General features: G+C 40.2%; 1 non-coding gene across 1 annotated transcript; it reads right to left on the bottom strand.

The window, feature by feature from the left end:
• Positions 1–1,827: 1,827 nt before the first annotated feature.
• On the bottom strand, positions 1,828–1,911 carry Trnap-ugg. The gene has a single exon. It is a non-coding gene; the product is annotated as a tRNA-Pro (tRNA).
• Between the last annotated feature and the right edge of the window lie 12,745 nt (positions 1,912–14,656).

The raw sequence follows: 14,656 nt of genomic DNA, 5'->3' as shown, positions 1-14,656 counted from the left end.
CGCCGCCGATCGCTTCCCGTGACCAGCTGTCCTCCGCCATGGAACTCTTGCCCGCTCCGGACCACATGGCGTCTTCGCGCGTCGGGTACCCCGACGCAATGGAGGTCGACCCTTCGGCCCCTCCTGTCTCTTTACGGGCGCATACACCGCATGTTGACGTGCACCCTGGACTAGGTTTTCAGGCGTTTCCTAGATCCCCTCGGACCGAATGGCCGGGTGCGGGTGGCACAGCCTCGCCTGTTGTTGGGCTCCCCACCTCATCGCATACGTCAACATGAGGTCCTCCCCACGGCGGGCGGAAGCCTTATAACACGACCGTTCGCCGATTTGCGGGGGAGGAATGTGGTGTCACCGCCAGACACCACACTTGCTAGGTGGTAGCTTAAATCGGCCGCGGTCCATTTAGTACATGTCGGACCCGCGTGTGGCCACTGTGTGATCGCAGACCGAGCGCCACCACAAGGCAGGTCTCGAGATACGGACGAGCACTCGCCCCAGTTGTACGGACGACATTGCTAGCGACAATACGGACGAAGCTTTCCTCTCATTTGCCGAGAGACAGTTAGAATAGCCTTCTGCTAAGTCCATGGCTACGACCTAGCAAGGCGCCATTAGCCTTACCTAGTTTGAGAGTTATTGTATAAATGTCTCAAGAAGAACGTTGTAAACCAACAAAGATTAAAAGTTAAGTATAAAGCAGCTACGTACTTTTCTTGCTACCATTCAATAGTTATCCTGTTCCAGACTTGACGCCAGTCGGCGTGTGTGTACGCGTGCCTTTCGGCTCCCTTCTCAGTGTGGCGTAAATAGCTTGTTACACCACAACAAAAACAACTAATTTTTGCTGCATGGAAGTAATGACGTTTAAACCTACACAAACAAAATTAACTGATTTCATTGTCACATATATTGCTACAAACCACACACGTTTAACGATAATTAATGGACTTTCACTTAATATTTCCGAAAGAGTGCCAAAAACCACACAAACTATATATCAATGTACAGTCGACAGAGACCATCTAAAATCTTATACACTGAAGAGCCAGCCGGCCGCGGTGGTCTAGCGGTTCTAGGCGCTCAGTCCGGAATCGCGCGACTGCTACGGTCACTGGTTCGAATCCTCGGGCATGGATATGTGTGATGTCCTTAGATTAGTTAGGTTTAAGTAGTACTAAGTTCTGGGGGACTGATGACCACAGATGTTAAGTCCCATAGTGCTCACAGCCATTTGAACCAATTGAACCACTGAAGAGCCAAAGAACCTGGTACACCTACCTAATATCGTGTAGGGCACCCGAGAGCACGCAGAAGCACCGCAACAGGACGTGTCATGGACTAGACTAATGTCTGAAGTAGTGCTGGAAGAAATTGACACCATGAATCCTGCAGGACTGTCCATAAACGCGTAAGAGTACGAAGGGATGGATATCACATTTGAACAGCACGTTGAAAGGCATCCCACATATGCTCAATAATGGTGACGTCCATGGAGACTGGTGGCCAACGAAAGTGTTTAAACTCAGACGAGAGTTCCTGGAGCCACTCTGTGGCAATTCTGAACGTGTGGGGTGTCGCATTGTCCTGCTGTAATCGCCAAGTCCGTCGGAATGCACAATGGACAGGAATGGATGCAGGTGATCAGATAGGATGCTTACGTACGTATCATGTATTAAGAGTATCTAGACGTTTCAGGTGTCCCATATCATTCCGATTGGCTAATAAAATGGCTCTGAGCACTATGGGAATTAACTTCTGAGGTCATCAGTCCCCTAGAACTTAAGAACTACTTAAACCTAACTAATCTAAGGACATCAAGCACATCTATGCCCGAGGCAGGATTCGAACCTGCGACCGTAGCGGTCTCGCGGTTCCAGACTGTAGTGCCTAGAACCACTCGGCCACTCGGGCCGGCTCACTCCGATTGCACACGCCCCACAGCTTGAACAGTCCCCTGCTGACATACAGGGTCCATGGATTCATGAGGCTGTCTCCATTCCCGTGCACGTACATCCGCTTGTTACAATTTGAAATGAGACTCGTCCGACCAGGCAACATGTATCCAGTCATCAGCAGTCCTATGTCGGTGTTCGGTGTTGGCAGGCCCAGGCGAGGCGTAAAGCTTTGTGTCGTGTCAAGGGTACACGAATGGGCCTTCGGCTCCGAAAGCCCAGATCGATGATATTTCGTTGAATGGTTCGCAAGTTGACACTTGTTGATGGTCCAGCATTGAAATATGCAGCAATTTGCGGAAGGGTTGCACTCTGTCACGGTGAACGATTCTCGTTGGTCCCATTTTTTAGCATCTTTTTTCTGGCAGCAGCGATGGCGGAGATTTGATGTATTATTAGATTCCTGATATTCACGATACACACGAGAAATGGTCATACGGCAAAATCCCCACTTCATCGCTACCTGGGAGATGCTATGTCCCATCGCTCGTGCGCCGACTATAACAACACGTACAAACTCACTGAAATCTTGATAACCTGCCATTGTGGAATCGTAACCGATCTAACAAATGCCCCAGACCGCAGTGCCATATTATTTCTGTGTTTGAATACGCTTACCTATACCAGTTTCTTTGACGCTTCAGTGTGTAACAAAATAACTATTACAATTAGAACTACTATTTATTGCACGAATTGTATTGCACATTTTATTGCTGAAACATGGGCTTTGAGGACAGAGAAAGGCTGGAGGCTTTTGAGATGTAGACATCGTGGAGGATGTAAATAATAAGTTGGATGGACGAAGTAAAAAATGAAGAGGTACTGCGAAGAGTGGGAGAGAAAAGACAGTTACTAGATGTAATAAAAAGAAGAAAAAGAAATTGGGTTGGGCATATATCAAGATAGAATGACGGACTCATAGAAACAGTTTTAGAAAGTTATTTAGAGGGGAAAAGGAAGCGAGGAAGGAAGAGATTTCAGATACTGGATGACGTGATGGACGCTACAACATACAGCACCCTCAAGAAGGATGCAACTGATCACAGAAAATGGCGAGGCAAAGAACCTGTCAATATAGCAGAAAACTGATGATGATGAGATGTCTTAGAGTGTTGTGGCTCGTCTAGTTGTTGTAAAAAGGATCAGCGTTGCTATCCTATTGTATCCAACATAACTGACTTGCACAGTGCATTATCTGTTACTCAATATTGTTCTCGAGACAGTGATGCATCCAGCAATTAACGGAAGACTTAGGTTGCAACTGCTGCTCTGATATGAAAAAAATCGCACAGGAGAGGAATTCATGGAGGGCTGCATCAAACGAGTCCGAAGACTGATGACTCAGACAAATAGACAGACGTATTGGGTCATGCATAGACACATCGTTGGCTACCAGTACATAGCAGTGTTTGCCCGCAATCTTCATTACTTCATGTGAAGAAGCAGGCATCTTATCTGTCTTTCAGAATAGTTTGATAGTTCTGAATTATTATATTGTTTAAATCTAATTTTTTACTGTTTGGAGAGGATTTATCGTACGTCACATTTACCGAACGATAATTAATAAGTGGCTTTGTGCTTTGTGTTGACACTATGATCCACATATCGAATGCTGTATTACTGTTTTGGAAAGTCTGAGGTATTCTCCAAAGGTGTACTCAAATTTTTGTGTACTACTAACTCACACATGTCCTGCGGTTTTCTAATTTTTTAAAAAATTATATAAAATCGATTGGGGTGGTGTAGTGTGTCTGCGGGGATTCTAGGCCACTTTGCACTTAATGACGAAAAGTGGAAGTATTAGTGTTGGTTGCATACGTATCAGCTGCAGTGAGATCAATGATCCTGAACACATTGAAACGTCCCCTTAGAAAAATTATACATGACTGTGCTTAAACTGACATACAATATTTTTAGCGCAACGCAATCTGACTTTCAAAAATCCCTACAAAAGAATGGCCCCGACTAACATTAACCTATACGTTTCACAAATCACTTACCTCACAAAAATCTTCGTTACTCGATCTACTGCAATACAGTAGGCGCCAGTACTGCCAGCTAAATAAAAGATTCAAACTATGGAAGGCACTAACTACTGATAGGCATAGTTATCAAATGAAAGATTTTAATAGAGAACAAACAATGTATTTACCTTAATAGTGTTGAAAAATCATAATATACATAGCAGTTCATGACATCCAGTCTTACAAATTTCAAAACTCCGCCATTTCTCTCCTCACATCTACCACTGCTGGCGGCTCACCTCCAACTGCGCAACGCTACGCGCTGTTCACATCCAGCTGCCCAACACTACAATGGCAGACAACAATGCAAACTAGCCACAGACTGCACACAGCACAGCCAGTGATTTTCGTACAGAGCGCTACGTAACGTTGCCAATAAGAAAACATAAATAGCCTACTTACATAGCCCCCATGCTCCCCATATAAAATTTTACAAATTGTTTTGGGCACTGGCCAATACAGATTTGAAAAAAATTTTCATAATTACAGTAAGAAAGATATCAAATGCACACACTTATTAATACAATGTTGGTCAAAAGCTAAAATTTTCTCACAGTCCATAAAGACAGTCCTGATCATTCAGCACAGTAAAACTGCCGTTTCTTTTCTCAAAGTCTGAGCAGTAAACGACAATGCACACGGAAGTAGTGGATTTCCATGCAGTCTTGAAGAAGTAGTGTTGTCCTTCCAACGAATAGACAGTGCTGACTCTTGACATGCAGACAGGTAATGGGCCACAACAGAGCAAACCCACAGCAGAGTCATTCGAAGTTTTGAAGAATACTGGTAGGTAGGTCATCACAGAGCAGGTACACAATCAGCATTGAAGAGTCTTGTGGAGAATATGGCAAGTCCATAAACCACCACTTGTCCACTCACAAAAAATTTGTTGGAAATGTCCTTAGAACCAGCAATGCTGTTATCCAGTCCCTTACTGAATTATTAACACACATGCAAACACTATCAGTCCCTACTTCTCACATATTGTCCATATACTATGACCAACAGAAACCTATGCAGTGAAATGTAACTTACAAGTTACTTAATTTGATGAACTGGTGTCAATTACAATTTTGTAACATAGGAATATAATAACAAAGGTACAAAATACATCATTAAAGAACATAACAATACAGATAACATTTGTAGTAATAGGGGCTTTAAAAAGAATAGAAATAAACATATACATCAGTGTTACAGGAATTATGACATAAGTAAATACATAAAAGATCAGAATAACTTTTGAAACATCAACTTCACACATGAGCATTAAAACAAAACAGAATAATTAATGTCCAAACATCTTTACAAAGTAAATAACATATTATCTGAAAAATTCTAAAATGTAACTCTCATCAGATAAACACATAAAGACAGGAAGAACACAAATACCCATGGGTACACAAACACATAGTGGGATAACACAAGGAAAGGACAGGGATTGTTTTACTGCAGTATTTTGCAAACAAAACTGTCTTTACTTCTCGGAGATCAACCCTTTGTTCTTCATTATTTCCAAAAAGTCCTGTCTATACCTGCTTTCTGTACTTTTTTCGTATAATTTCTCAATGCATTTCTTCCAAATCATCGCAACTCATTCTCTTATATAGCCTACCCCCTCTTAAGCTAACTTAAATCTACTGAGCTCTGATGCTAACTAAGGGACGAGGCAATGCAGCAGCACAAAACCATTAACACAAACAGCAATAAAAAATGCAAATTGGCAAAGCTAGCAGCAGTAAATGTAATAACTTATATCTAAACATGACATAGCTCAAGCAGAAAAAATATTACAGTAAAAATGGCCATGTTTAATACCCATGTCACATCTTAACACTAGAGTGATGCATCACAAAAACTTACTCTGCAAGAAAGTTACCAAGTCATTAAAAAAATTATTTATGCGATTCCTGTGAAGGGAAATGTCTATTTGTGCTCTCTTTTCTAAGAAAATATATCATAAACGTATTCTTTACTGGGTCCGTAGACAGAAAATAGTGATATTAGTACATCTATTAAATTTTATAATAACCAATGCTGCAGTGCAGTTAGAAACTAGATATTAAAGAAAATGAGCAAATATGTGCAAAGGAAGGCATGAAACATCATTCATTAGCCATATGGCATTTCATAAGGTAGTAATAATATCTCTCAACTTGAAAGACAGTAGTCATAATCAGATGTATAGACATAAAAATATTTCTCGTCGTTTCATTAGGCATTTCAGTAAATATCATAAATTAAGAGCTCCACAGTGTTATCATATGTTTCCAAGTTTGAGCGTGTCGTATTTGCGATGCTTTCTACAAAGGAATGGCCCCTTTTTTTTCTCCACCCATGCCTCTGAAAGGCACACACTAATGGCTTTTTTCCAGGCGACTGTCGCGCAGCTGGGTGCCCATGACTCATTACATGAAGGTGGTCACTTAACTTTCTTACTGAAATATTTACGACACCAGTTTGCATTAGAGTGACAGTCTCATAAAAAAAATTTCACAGGTCGAGAATTTACATTGCAAATGTGCAGAAACAAAATCCTATGAATATAACAGTGTCGAAAACGTTTTCGTCGGCATTGTGATACATTCACGCATTTACACGCATTTCATAACTCTTAAAGCACGATTCTTGGTTTCCAACATCCTTTTCCACAAATCAGAGTCCCTAACCACTACTCATTATTCATATATGTATTCGTCGACACTTCTTCAATATTTCATCATAATAAATACGTAGCATAATCAAATTACTCATGTACGGTAGCATCATCTTATTGATCATAAACATACCTCAACAGCAATATACACATCGTCATCGTAAAAATAACATCATAACACCTCAGTCGAATCTCAAAAACGTTGTAGCTTTCTGCAATAATGTCAAAACCTTAAAAAAATTCTCTACTCATTTCAATAGTGTCATCTACCTCAAACATACTTTAAAATCATGCTCCCTTACCAAATACATCATTAAAAGCTCCCATAGTATCACAATGGTTCCGAAAAAATATGAACAGTTCACGAAGTACAGACAAAATACGATTTCATAAGTGTGAAGTTACCCAACTGTGTAATTGCGTAAACATGTGTCACTGATGTAGTAAAAAAATGTTTATCTCTCAGTTAAATGATCAGAAAGCTGTGTAATTTATGTGTTAGAGAAATATGGTACCGATGTGTAAAGTTGTATACGCAAATACCATATTAGCTAGGGCTCCTTGTGCTTGCCAAACACATGGTACACAAAGTAAGCGTGTACCCCCCTGAGGATTAATGTAATTATACCGCCAGGTGTTACAGATTACAGCAATGGAATGAAATGTATCACGGAAAACTTTTGTATCATTGTAATTCAAAAATCTTTAAAAGTAAATGTTTTAAGTACAAAATTAATCACTCAAATACGTGTCCTGTAGCGTTAATGTGCGTCTTGCTGTAAGATAATCTCTGTGGAAGTGTCGTAGTTATTGTCCTCCGAAAACTAAGTGCTGCAGAAGTCAATGTACTTACCTCATGATAAACAAAAGTGAAATGCTATGCGTATAGATATCGTAGTTATTACGTACATTACCGTCATCAAGAGAGTACTATACTGTAACGTATTGTTGTGCTACGAAAAAGGCTGTCACATTGTAGCTATACCACAAAAGTTACTACTAAAACATGTTTTACTTTCCAGAATAATTCAGAAAAACTGTGCAGATATAAAACGGAAACACCGCAAAAGCAACATTGTAAATTGTAACTCATTAGTAGCGTCATGATATAATCGTGTAGCTGTCAAAGAAACCAAATACTAAGTCATCTTTAATCTCACAGAAAGTACTTCAAATGAAGAATGTATTTTCAAGTAAACCAAAGTGTTGCATTAAAATCTCATTAGCAGTATATGTTGTAAGTATGTAAGCCTGATAGTCGTTACGTAATCGTGCAACTAACAAGCAAGAATGTACACACACAATAACACTGTGTCGTCTGTTAAGAATAACAATGCATTCGTAATTTCTGTTTAAATAAGTTCTCTTGGTTCTTGACTGGATATTTAACTTCATTGTTGCATGTCTTGTAACAGTCCCTGAAAAGCTTCAATGTCGTCTTTGCAACGTCCTGCTAAAATAATATGTCGTAAATGTTCAGGCAATTTGATTAAGCAAATGCGGATGAGGTTCTGAAGGCATTCTTATGCAACATGTCTTCAAAATACTGTATTTCATAAGACTGGAAAATTCAGATTGTTCGAAACATTTCATCATTATGATGCTATGTTTTACTCGGTCTTGTGTAGCTTGAGACCAATACGCTGAGAGGAAGGCATGATAAAATTCTCCTTCACTGTGACAATCGTGAATGACCGATCGCATTCCTACAGCTGGTTCATTCTCCAAGTAGCCACACAAAAATTCTAACCTGTGCTCCAATGGCCAGTTGGGAGGAAAACAATGAGAGAATTGATGAAGCCATGCTTGTGGATGAATGTCGTTGTCAGAATTCTTAAATGTTTTGAATTTATGTGTGGTAATGAACAGCTTATAGTCAAAATCATCGTGTCGGCGAGTCGCACATCGCTCATTGTTACTTCGTTTCGGCGGCTCCATCTCAAAATCCAATGCGCCTTGTCAATTTCTTTCATAATTTCCGAAGTGTCCTGTGTTATTATTTGGTGGTTGTTCCGTATTTCTATGTCCCTCTTTCCGTACTGGAGTGCGAGTGTCCTCTGAAATATGCCGTATTCCTGGACTTCAGGAAGGCATTTGATACGGTTCCGCACTTACGTTTAGTGAAAAAAATACGAGCTTACGGAATATCGGACCAGGTTTGTGATTGGATTCAGGATTTCCTAGAAGAAAGAACACAACATGTCATTCTTAACGGTTCAAAATCTGCAGATGTAGAGGTAATTTCGGGAGTACCGCAGGGAAGCGTGATAGGACCTTTATTGTTTACAATATACATAAATGACTTAGTTGACAACATCGGTAGCTCCGTGAGGCTATTTGCAGATGACACGGTTGTCTACATGAAAGTAGCAACATCAGAAGACTCGTACGTACTCCAGGAGGACCTGCAGAGGATTAATGCATGGTGCGACAGCTGGCAGCTTTCCCTAAACGTAGATAAATGTAATATAATGCGCATACATAGGGGCAGAAATCCATTCCAGTACGATTATGCCATAGGTGGTAAATCATTGGAAGCGGTAACGACCGTAAAATACTTAGGAGTTACTATCCGGAGCGATCTGAAGTGGAATGATCACATAAAACAAATAGTGGGAAAAGCAGGCGCCAGGTTGAGATTCATAGGAAGAATTCTAAGAATATGTGACTCATCGACGAAAGAAGTAGCTTACAAAACGCTTGTTCGTCCGATTCTTGAGTATTGCTCATCAGTATGGGACCCTTACCAGGTTGGATTAATAGAAGAGATAGACATGATCCAGCGAAAAGCAGCGCGATTCGTCATGGGGACATTTAGTCAGCGCGAGAGCGTTACGGAGATGCTGAACAAGCTCCAGTGGCGGACACTTCAAGAAAGGCGTTACGCAATACGGAGAGGTTTATTATCGAAATTACGAGAGAGCACATTCCGGGAAGAGATGGGCAACATATTACTACCGCCCACATATATCTCGCGTAATGATCACAACGAAAAGATCCGAGAAATTAGAGCAAATACGGAGACTTACAAGCAGTCGTTCTTCCCACGCACAATTCGTGAATGGAACAGGGAAGGGGGGATCAGATAGTGGTACAATAAGTACCCTCCGCCACACACCGTAAGGTGGCTCGCGGAGTATAGATGTAGATGTAATTCTTGTATTACTTGTGCCAACTGATCTTGTACTTCCCGGATTTCTCTTTTGTACTGTGTATTGATTTGATTTTGATTTTGTTTGAATTTTCTAATTTTTTTATACTCTTCAGTGTCCGTGAAGGCTACAGGTCTTGTGTCATTCAGATCATCATCTACCTTTGTAGATAAGTTAGTGAACTGATCTGAAAGTTCGGTTACTTTATCCGATAGTGAAATTATTTCCTTTGTGTGTTTTTCTGAACCAAGTTTCAGAGTGTCCATTTGTGTCGAAATCATATCTACTGTGTCCTTTAAGTTTTCATGAGTTTTTGCAAGTTGCGTAACCGAATTGGTAGATGCAACTGAGTCAATTTTAGCTTGCAATGTGTCGTGATTTTCATGAACAATAGTTTGAAGTTCTTTTATGGCTGCTTTGTGATTCTGTAATACATTTTCATGATGCGAAAAAATAGGTTGGAAATGCTCACAAATTTGTGTTTTTATGTCATTACAGACTTTTTGACATTTCGATTCAATGTTATGTAACTCACAAGGGAACCTCCCCATCGCACCCCCCTCAGATTTAGTTATAAGTTGGCACAGTGGATAGGCCTTGAAAAACTGAACTCAGATCAATCGAGAAAACAGGAAGAAGTTGTGTGGAACTATGAAAAAACTTAGTAAAATATACAAACTGAGTAGTCCACCCGAAGATAGGCAACATAAAGGAAACTGGGAGTCAAGGAGCGCTGTGGTCCCGTGGTTAGCGAGAGCAGCTACGGAACGAGAGGTCCTATGTTCAAGTCTTCCCTCGACTGAAAAGTTCAATTTTTTATTTTCAGTTTATGTGACAAACTCTTATGTTTTTATCACTTTTTTGGGAGTGATTATCACATCCACAAGAAATCACATCCACAAATCGGGCAAGGTAGAAGAATCTTTTTACCCATTCGCCAAGTGTACAAGTTAGGTGGGCCGACAACATATTCCTGTCAGGTGACGCACATGCCGTCACCAGTGTCATATAGAATATATCAGACGTGTTTTCCTGTGGAGGAATCGGTTGACCTATGACCTTGCAATCAAATGTTTTCGGTTCCCATTGGAGAGGCACGTCCTTTCGTCTACTAATCGCACGGTTTTGCGGTGCGGTCGCAAAACACAGACACTAAAATTATTACAGTGAACAGAGACGTCAATGAACGAATGGACAGATCACAACTTTGCGAAAATAAAGAAAGTAAAATTTTCAGTCGAGGGAGGACTCGAACCAAGGACCTCTCGTTCCGCAGCTACTCACGGTAACCACGGGACCACGACGCTCCTGACCTCACATTCTCCTTGATATTGCCTATGTTTGCATGGACTACTCGGTTTGTATATTTTATTAATTTTTTTCATAGTTCCACACAACTTCTTCCTGTTTTCTCGATTGATCTGTGTTCTGTTTTTCAAGGCCTATCCTCTGTGCCAACTTATAACTAAATCTGAGGGGGGTGCGATGGGGAGGTTCCCTTGTCAGTAGTTAAATCTTCGCGTGTTTGTTCAAGTGTGGTGTCTAAGTTCCGAAGATTTTGCTCCATTGTGTCTAACTTTTGAACTTTTGCTGTGTTTGTCTCGGATTTTGTTCGATTGTGTGTAACTGTTGCTGTGTTTGTCTCTAGTGTTGTTTGATTGTGTCTAACTTCTGAAGATTTTGTTCCATTGTGTCTAACATTTGAAGATTTTGTTCCATTTGTTTCTGATTTTGTTCAAGCGCTGTGTCTAACTTTTGGAGCCTTTGTCCCATTTGTTGCATTAACTGTAATAACAGTGCACTGGTGTCTGAAACATGTTCCTCAGTGCTATTCGGCAGTGTATTTGAAACAGCAATATACGCATTTTGAAAAGCAGAAAATGTGTCTTGATTTATTTGAGAAAACGGTGAGGACGCAAAACCTGAATCTACAATATTTGCAAGATTGTGTCCTGTCATTTTGGAATCCTGAGGCGAGCTGTTGCCGACTGATCGATCGATAATGCTTCCCTGTTCACTAATTGTTTCACTGCCTACACCATTATTTGCAGCCCGTTCCGTTTCCCTGTGCACAATTACCAAATTACTACTTTGAACATTAGTTAATTCATTACATGGTGGCGCTAACACACTGCTTTCGTCTTCACTGTCATTTCTCAGTTTACTTTGGATCCTAGTATTACGATTTTTACACGCCATTATTGTCACAATATTTCACACGACAACACAGAAAAACACAATTTGAAGAGCAAAAATAAGAGAACACATTAACATAGCACTGAAAATAATATCTAGTTAATTGCAAGCGCAGCTGCGAAATACTTGGTGCAAATCTACATGCATGCCACAACGGTTTTACTGTGCGACAATGAAAGATTGCAACTACAAAGGAGATTCTCTCTACAATTACGCACTAGCAATAAACAGTAGCTACACTAGTTACACAAACTACAAGAAAAAAATCAGAAGATTCCGCTGAGGTATCCTGGCAGGGTCCCCATATGAAACGTCCCCATAGAAAAATTATACATGACTGTGCTTAAACTGGCATGCAATATTTTTAGTGCAACGCAATCTGACTTTCAAAAATCCCTACAAAAGAATGGCCCCGACTAACATTAATCTATATGTTTCACAAATCACTTACCTCACAAAAATCTTGGTTACTCGAACTACTGCAATACAGCAAGGGCCACTACTGCCAGCTAAATAAAAATTCAAACTACAGAAGGCACTAACTACTGATAGGCACAGTTAGCAAATGAAAGATTTTAATAGAGAACAAACAATGTATTTACCTTAACAGAGTTGAAAAATCATAATATACGTAGCAGTTCATGACATCCCGTCTTACCAATTTCAAAACTCCGCCATTTCTCTCCTCACATCCACCACTGCTGACGGCTCACCTCCAACTGCGCAACGCTATGCGCTGTTCACATCCAGCTGCCCAACACTACAATGGCAGACAACAATGCAAACTAGCCACAGACTGTACACAGCACAGCCAGTGATTTTCTTACAGAGCGCTACGTATCGTTGCTAATAAGAAAACATAAACAGCCTACTTACAACATGATGTTACAGAGAGGATGGTAGCATCAAATTTCAAAATCTTGGATGACACTGGTGGGAAATTGAAAAATGCAGTATGGAGCTGGTGGGAAAATTATAAACGCAAGATACTAATTACTAGCAGGAACGTTTTAAAAAAAATGCTAGATAGCTCTGCTGGAAAGTTGTTTCAAAAATTTTTAGTATCCATTAAAATTAAAACAGCCAAGACTGCACAGTATTATTTCCGTGAAGCAGGAAAGCGAGTCAGTATGTGACCGATCATGTTCAAAAGCATCTAAATTGTTTGCAACATATCGCCGAGTATCCAATAGTCCTACAATTTCGAAATAAAAAATTACAATCGCCTAAACTGGTGCTACGCTCGTATAGGTAATAAACGAAAGTTACTATAATGTTATCTATCTAGTTTAAACTGCTTTTTAAGGTCACCGACATAACCACTTCCCCATCCAAGAGATACGTGAAAATAAGATTCTTTAGGATTTTTGACAGGGCAATGAATAAAACAAATGTTCTTATACAAAATCTATTAGTTTATGAATACAAACAGCTCTTTGTTTATTTTTGTTTGTTGTACTTCCATTAACATCCAGCTTAATTTTTAACTTATGATTTAACTCTATATTTGTATCATCTAAGTCTTTCTCAAGTCAGTAATTTGAAAAAAAAAACAAACAAAGAAAGCATTTTCTCCAGTTCCAATACATACAAGATCTAAAATTTTCCTTTATAATGTCACTTTTTATGGGTTTAATAATTATCTAAATTCTTTCTTGCAATTCTTCCTGCCAAGAGACTACAGTATTTTTTCTCGTTTTATTTCCTGCAGTATTCTATCTGTAAAGTATTCTACGAAACCTTGGGTGAACCTTGCCACCTCTTCTCCTCCACATTCTTGAGCAATTACTGTATAGAACTTTAAGTTTACAATTTTTGAAAACAAATTAGAGTGAAATATATTTGTTCAGTAGGTTTCAAAGTCTGCAAACAGCTTTGCTGTTGCTACAAGAGCAATGTCCAGCCATCACATTTCATACAATGTAAACATTCTTTTTAAGCACATCTAGATTGGTATAGAAGTTTATGAACAGATTTTTCTTGTATGCTTTAATAAAGTGAACATCCTTGGACCCATTGTCTCCTGCGAGTAAGCCAACGTGCAACCACTTTCCGTTGGTATCTATTGTAAATGCCGAAACCTAGAATACCCTAGTCATGTACGGATTTTACTGTGCACTGTATTCCAAGTCATATGTAAGCCTGGCTTTTCAGTCAAAGAAGAATATGATTTCCACTGTTTGTAGTATATCTACATCTACATCTACATTGATACTCCGCAAGCCACCCAACGGTGTGTGGCGGAGGGCACTTTACGTGCCACTGTCATTACCTCCCTTTCCTGTTCCAGTCGCGTATGGTTCGCGGGAAGAACGACTGTCTGAAAGCCTCCGTGCGCGCTCTAATCTCTCTAATTTTACATTCGTGATCTCCTCGGGATGTATAAGTAGGGGGAAGCAATATATTCGATACCTCATCCAGAAACGCACCCTCTCGAAACCTGGCGAGCAAGCTACACCGCGATGCAGAGCGCCTCTCTTGCAGAGTCTGCCACTTGAGTTTATTAAACATCTCCGTAACGCTATCACGGTTACCAAATAACCCAGTGACGAAACGCGCCGCTCTTCTTTGGATCTTCTCTATCTCCTCCGTCAACCCGACCTGGTACGGATCCCACACTGATGAGCAACACTCAAGTATAGGTCGAACGAGTGTTTTGTAAGCCACCTCCTTTGT

The sequence above is a fragment of the Schistocerca piceifrons genome, chromosome 2 (assembly GCF_021461385.2).
Source record: "Schistocerca piceifrons isolate TAMUIC-IGC-003096 chromosome 2, iqSchPice1.1, whole genome shotgun sequence".
Lineage (NCBI taxonomy): Eukaryota > Metazoa > Arthropoda > Insecta > Orthoptera > Acrididae > Schistocerca > Schistocerca piceifrons.
This window is presented reverse-complemented; position numbering and strand designations above follow the sequence as displayed.